The 5,000-nt window shown below is 37.4% G+C and overlaps 3 non-coding genes across 3 annotated transcripts; all 3 read right to left on the bottom strand.

The window, feature by feature from the left end:
* Window positions 1–3,865: 3,865 nt before the first annotated feature.
* LOC132138627 (5S ribosomal RNA) lies at window positions 3,866–3,984 on the bottom strand. Its single transcript, XR_009432913.1, has one exon. It is a non-coding gene; the product is annotated as a 5S ribosomal RNA (ribosomal RNA).
* A 230-nt stretch (window positions 3,985–4,214) lies between these two features.
* On the bottom strand, window positions 4,215–4,333 carry LOC132138974 (5S ribosomal RNA). Its single transcript, XR_009433247.1, has one exon. It is a non-coding gene; the product is annotated as a 5S ribosomal RNA (ribosomal RNA).
* An 84-nt stretch (window positions 4,334–4,417) lies between these two features.
* Window positions 4,418–4,536, bottom strand: LOC132138760 (5S ribosomal RNA). Its single transcript, XR_009433040.1, has one exon. It is a non-coding gene; the product is annotated as a 5S ribosomal RNA (ribosomal RNA).
* Window positions 4,537–5,000: the final 464 nt, after the last annotated feature.

The following is a 5,000-nucleotide window of genomic DNA, read 5'->3' as shown; positions in this document are numbered from 1 at the left end:
CTCTCCATTCCACCTACTATCCCTTCCCACATATTATCTACTGCCACTTTTTCATTCTTTGCTAACACCACCCCTAAAATCTTTATTTCCTGTACCTCCATGAACTTAAACACCCCTGCTAAATCCACCACCCCTCCAAATTTCATATACACAGTTTTTTCTTCATTGATTTTTGCACCCGTCCCATCACAATAGTATTTAATTTTTTCCATAACCTTTTTAACGCTTTCCATATTTTCCACCACAATTGTTGTATCATCTGCGTATTGAAAGATTTTCTTAAATTCCCCTTCCTCTTCCATTTTTATTCCTTTTATTCCTTCCTCCTTATTTATTAAAAGTCCTAAAGGTTCTGCCACCAAAGAATAAAGCTGTGCTGATAACGGACACCCCTGCCTTATAGACCTTAAAACTTTAAAAGGTTGACTTAAAAATCCATTACATTTTACTTTCGTTAAGATATCCTTGTATAAAATTGCAATCCATTTAATAAAATTTTCCCCAAAACCGAACTTCTTTAAAACAGAAAATAAGAATTTATGCTCCACTCTATCAAATGCTTTTTCAAAATCCAACCTTATAACATATGCTTTCTTTTCCTTTTCTTTTATATAACCTATTATGTCTCTTATGCTACTTGTAATGTCTGCTATGTCCCTCCCTTTTACACCATATGCTTGATTAGTTTCAATTATACTTGGCATTACATTCTTCAATCTGTTAGCTAAAACTTTAGCTAAAATCTTAAAATCAGTATTTAGCATTGTGATGGGTCTAAAATTCTTCAAATTTGTTTTATCACCTTGTTTCTTATAAATTATTTTCATTAAACCTAACCCCATTCTTGGATTGACTCCTTCTTTCCTAAAAATATCATCATAAATCCCCTTTAAAATCACACTGAGTTTTTCTTTAAAAACTTTGTAAAATTCACTTCCAATACCATCTATTCCTGGACTCTTTTTTACTCTTAGGGAGTTTATAGCTTGTATAATTTCTTCCGTTTCTATCTCCTTTTCACAGTCTATTTTATCTTCTTCTCCAACTTTCCTAGTTATTCTTTGCAACAAAACATTTCCCTTCTCCTCCTCCACCCCTTCTGATTTAAAAAGCTTTTCATAAAAAGTCTCTATTTCTTTTAAAATCTCTCCTGTATTAAAAACCGACTGGCCATCTCTGTTTTTAAGCTCTTTGATCATTTCAGCTTTTCCCCTACTTTTTTCGAGATTAAAAAAGAATCTGTTACATTTTTCCCCCTCTATTGTGTATTTAGCTTTACTTCTCAACATCGCTCCCTGGCATTTGTCTTCCTCCATTTTTTTAAGCTTCTCCTCCATTTCAAACACTTTTTGCACATTTACTTCATTTTTGTTTAACTCTTCTTTTAACGTTCTTCTTATTTCTTTTTCCTTTGTCCTTTTCACCCTTTGCAGTATATTACAGAAATTAATTGAATATTTCTTTATTTCAAATTTCACATTTTCCCACCATTGTCTTTTATCTTCTAAATACATTGCATCTTTTTTTTCCTCATCTAATAAATTCTCTATCCCATTTTTAAAACTTTCATGATTTAAGATTTCTGTATTTAAAATCCATACCCCAGGCCCTTTCGTTTCCCTTTTAAAATCCATCCTCATTAAAACCATTTTATGATCACTTAAAGTTGTTTCTTTATAAAGTACATCATCAATAAAACAATCCAAATTTCTTGTGCTCAAAAAATAATCTATCCTAGTTTGGCACATAAAATTCCCAACTAACTGTTTTCTGGAATATTCTCTCTTTTTTCCATTTCTTTCTCTCCAAACATCAATCATATTTTTTTCTTCCATCAATAATTTAAGTTCCTTCCTTCCACCGTCCGTCCTAAAAACCATCCCATTAGCCATGTCTATTTTGCTAAAAACAGTATTAAAATCCCCTGCAACCACCACCCTTTTCCATTTCTCTATTATGTCTCTTAAAACATTAAAATACATTTTCTTATCCTTTTCCTCATTTGGTGCATGTATATTTACTACAATAAATTTTTCATCCTCAAAATCAATTTCTACTGCAATACATTTCCCTTTTTTATCATCATAGATTTGTTTTGTCATAGTAGCTTTCCCTTTTTTAATCAAAATAGCCACTCCTCCTCCCAAACTTTTCTCCCCGTTACTAAAAAATATTTCCCCATCCCACCTTCTTTTAAAATCTTCCATTACATTTCCTTTCCAGTTAGTTTCTTGCAATAAAATCATATCATCATTTTTACACAACTCTTTCATCTTTTCAAATTTCAAAACATTCAATAATCCTCTTGCATTAAAGGACACAATTCTCAACACCATAAAGTAAAACAAAAACGATAAAATACCCATCTTATTAGTCCATATCTTCTCCCTCTTCTAAAAGTCCACCACTGTCCTGATTTTCTGTAAACACTTCCTTCACCACTCTTTTCCTTGCTTTTTCAATATTTGGTGTTACCTTTTTCACTCTTCTTCTTTTGTTCGATGCCCCCGTGCTCCCACCATCCGTGATGTTTCCACTCTCAATGTCTAGCTCCCCTTCTTCGTTGACTCCTTCCTGCTCCTCCACTTTGTCTAGTATATTCTGTATACTCGCCGTTATCTGCATTGGTGTCCATGTCTCTTCCTCTTCCTGTGTTGATGTTGTTAATTCATGTCCATTTCCTATGTTCTTTTCCTTGGATTTTTCTGCGTCCTCCTGTTGCTCCTCCTCATTATCATTCTCATGCATTTGCCCGCTCACTTGATCCTCTTCCTGTTGCTCATTGTCCATCCAACATTCACATTTGTCCAATGTCATTTTACAGTCTGGGCACCTTATCGCAGTACAGTCTCTTGCGAAATGGCCTCTTTCCTCGCATTTGTGACATTTGAAGTCCGGACAGTCCTTCATTATATGGTCAGGGCTCATACACAGTCTACAGGTCTTCACCTGCTTACTGTGTATCACCCTAAAGTATTGAGGACCTCCCTCGGTCTCCATCCTTGTGCTGTATGGTAAAGAAGCCACTTCCTTTGGAAAACGCACTCTTAAGAACCTCGTTCCATCTTCTATATGGGTGCCCGAGTAGAATCTCCTCCTTATTTGAGAAATGGGTGTTACTCCCCATCCTTCAAGCTTATTTAAAATCTCATGGTCATTCATGTATGCAGGCAAATGCATGAACGAGACAACAAAGTCTCTGTTGTGTAACTTTTTGATTTCACAAATTTTACCTTTAATGGTTAGTCCATCAACCAGTTTCTCAGTGTCCTCTTCATGCTCCAATGTAATCTCATATTCCCTCATCTGCTTAGGTCGTATTGCTAAAATTCTTGTTACTTCAATCTTTTCTGTTAGTGCTTTTATAATATCCTCTGCTCTCCCGTCTTGTACCTCCGACAAATCCACCACCACAGTCGCTTCTTTTGTGTAAATCCTCTTATCAGTTATTTCATTGTAATCCTTTTCTCTTTGTCGATAACCCAGTCCATTTTCTGCTTGCCTCCGTGTTCCTCGTGTCAAATCCATGTCAGTTGCCATTAATCTATCCATTTTACATAAAACAAACCCCGACAGATCCCTCCCAAACAGCAGAGCTGTTGGGAGGACACAAATAAAACAAAAATAACAAAATACTACAAACAAAAACACTTATTTTAACCAAACCAAAATAACAAAACACAAAAAGTTTGGGTGAGCCTCCCTCACCCCTCTCTGGCACAATCACTTCCTGTTTGCTCACTAGTGCCTCTAGTGTGCTCAGGTTGGTATGGCCGTAAGCGAAAGCTGCTGCAAAGAGAGGGCTATTTAAAGATCAGACACTCTAATCTCCAGTTCATTATATAAGTTCGGAATAAAACCCAAAAGCTTACAGCACCTGGTATTCCCAGGCGGTCTCCCATCCAAGTACTAACCAGGCCCAAACCTGCTTAGCTTCCAAGACCAGACGAGCTCGGGCATAGCCAGGTTGGTATGGCCGTAAGCGAAGGCTGCTGCAGAGAGAGGGCTATTTAAAGATCAGCCACTCTAAACTCCAGTTCAATATATAGGTAGGGAAGAAAACCTTAAAGCTTACAGCACCTGGTATTATTCCCAGGCAGTCTCCCATCCAAGTAGTAACCAGAACCAAACATGCTAAGAATCAGAGATCTGGCATTGACTCTTTTTTTTTTTTTTTTCAAGATTATTACATAACTAATGAAAATTTTCCAAAAAGCTTACAGCACCTGGTATTCCCAGGCTGTCTCCCATCCAAATACTAACCAAGCCCAAACCTGGTTAGCTTCCGAGATCAGATGAGATCAGGCATAGCCAGGTTGGTATGGCCGTAAGCGAAAGCTGCTGCAAAGAGAGGGCTATTTAAAGATCAGACACTCTAATCTCCAGTTCATTATATAAGTTCGGAATAAAACCCAAAAGCTTACAGAACCTGGTATTCCCAGGCGGTCTCCCATCCAAGTACTAACCAGGCCCAAACCTGCTTAGCTTCCAAGACCAGACGAGATCGGGCATAGCCAGGTTGGTATGGCCGTAAGCGATAGCTGCTGCAAAGAGAGGGCTAATTAAAGATCAGCCACTGTAATCTCCAGTACATTATATAAATAGGGACGAAAACCCAAAAGCTTACAGCACCTGGCAATCCCAGGCGGTCTCCCATCCAAGTAGTAACCAGAACCAAACATGCTAAGATTCAGACATCGGGCATTGACTCTTTTTTTTTTTTTTTTTGCACGATTATTATATAATGAGTGAAGAAATTCCAAAAAGTAAAAAATTTTGAAAAATTTCCAAAAAGCTTTCAGCACCTGGTATTCCCAAGCGGTTTCCCATCCAAGTACTAACCAGGCATAGCCAGGTATGGCCGTAAGCGAAGGCTGCTGCAGAGAGAGGGCTATTTAAAGATCAGCCACTCTAATCTCCAGTTCAATAGATAAGTAGGGAAGAAAACCCAAAAGCTTACAGCACCTGGTATTATTCACAGGCAGTCTCCCATCCAAGTA

The sequence above is a fragment of the Carassius carassius genome, unplaced genomic scaffold (genome assembly GCF_963082965.1).
Source record: "Carassius carassius unplaced genomic scaffold, fCarCar2.1 SCAFFOLD_57, whole genome shotgun sequence".
Classification (NCBI taxonomy): Eukaryota; Metazoa; Chordata; class Actinopteri; order Cypriniformes; family Cyprinidae; genus Carassius; species Carassius carassius.
This window is presented reverse-complemented; position numbering and strand designations above follow the sequence as displayed.